Source organism: Cheilinus undulatus, unplaced genomic scaffold (genome assembly GCF_018320785.1).
Source record: "Cheilinus undulatus unplaced genomic scaffold, ASM1832078v1 Contig12, whole genome shotgun sequence".
In the NCBI taxonomy this organism is placed as follows: Eukaryota; Metazoa; Chordata; class Actinopteri; order Labriformes; family Labridae; genus Cheilinus; species Cheilinus undulatus.
The window spans coordinates 22775-24198 of record NW_024571679.1 but is presented as its reverse complement, the minus strand read 5'-3'; the positions used below and the strand labels follow the sequence as shown (position 1 = coordinate 24198).

General features: G+C 41.2%; 1 long non-coding RNA gene across 1 annotated transcript; it reads right to left on the bottom strand.

Annotated features, from left to right (window-relative positions):
- Positions 1-514: 514 nt before the first annotated feature.
- LOC121506615 lies at positions 515-1207 on the bottom strand. Its single transcript, XR_005991684.1, has 3 exons — positions 1149-1207; positions 891-983; positions 515-619 (listed from the first exon to the last, which is right to left on the bottom strand). It is a non-coding gene; the product is annotated as an uncharacterized LOC121506615 (long non-coding RNA).
- Between the last annotated feature and the right edge of the window lie 217 nt (positions 1208-1424).

The window sequence follows — 1424 nt, the reverse complement described above, 5'->3', positions numbered from 1 at the left end:
TACAATACAGAAATTTAAGATGGCTCCAATTAAGAAGTTTTTGACTGAAAGTTATCCCAGATTTACCAGCCAACCAAACATGAGCAATATTTAGACCTAAAATGATCATACAGTGCTGACGCTGACATGAGTGTTAATGTTAATCAAATATCTACTCCATGATAATAAGAGAAACATGAGATTGCTACCTTAAAAAGTCCAACTATGCTCGTTATTAAAAGACAATTTAATTTATAAAAAGGACAAACATTTAACATTTAAACAAACTTAAATCAATTTACAACAGAAACATAAAGGAGCTTGCTTGGAGGAGTTAAATGGAAGAGAGAGGAGATTAAAGTCTGGCTCGTTCCCTGCAGAGATATTTACCTCAGTTTGTAGAAACCAGAACTAGTCCGTAGGTTCCAGTTGTTCTAATATAAGCAGACATAAACCAGTTTATTAAGTTGAAGACAAATTTGTTCATCTGAGGCGGCAATCTCTGCAGGGAAGGAAGCAGACTTTTCATCCTCTCCACCTCCTGCTGCAGGTGGACTGGTCCTCAGGGCCTCCAGCAACATCCTCTCCACCTCCGTCAGCTGCTGTCTGGAGTCACTCAGGGGTCTCCTCCTTGGGGTCTCTGTAATGGAAACAACATATTTAGTGATACTATTGTAATTCATCAATAGAATACTACTAAGGAAACACACAGAAAAGGATCAGGTTGTGACATGAGAGGCAGCACTAGCTTTACCAAAGATAAACATACATGCATGAATTACATTATAAAATATCTGCTCTAAAGAAAGCTGTGATAGATTACTTCCTTCCTCCTTTAAAGTGCTCAGAATGATCAGTTTAATACCAAATCCATCATTTGTTGATTGATGTGGCTCTATTCATTTACATACCTGTGGGAACAGCAGCTGGAGTGGATGGGCCAGGTGTTGGAGGAGCAGAAGCAGCAGCAGGTAGTAGTGTTTCAGAGAGGAGTACATGATGTTCTGATAAAATACAGAAGTGTACATATGAACACAGTACACAGGTTCAGCTATGACACTATTTATATTCTTGTTTGTCCACATTAAAACAACTTTCCATTAGTAGCCTATGAAGACATTTGTCCCTAAATATTTCCATGCTGTGTGTGCTGTCAACAAACTTTATACCTCATCTGCTGGCCCTGATCTTCATGGAAGTCCTCTGCAGCCCGACTGTCCTCGACCCCTCTCTCCATGTTACTGCTCGTCCCCCTTTGGTGATGAAGGGTCCTGATGGCCCTGCCCCCGACCCACTCCTCCACTCTGTCTCCTTTCTCCTCTTCTGCAAATACGTCTCTGTTTCTTCCATTTCCTTCATCATAACCCAACTGAATAAAACACACAACTGTCCAGGAGTGAGGGGGAAATTAGCATGCCTGACGGTGTTATGCTAACTCGGGCTGT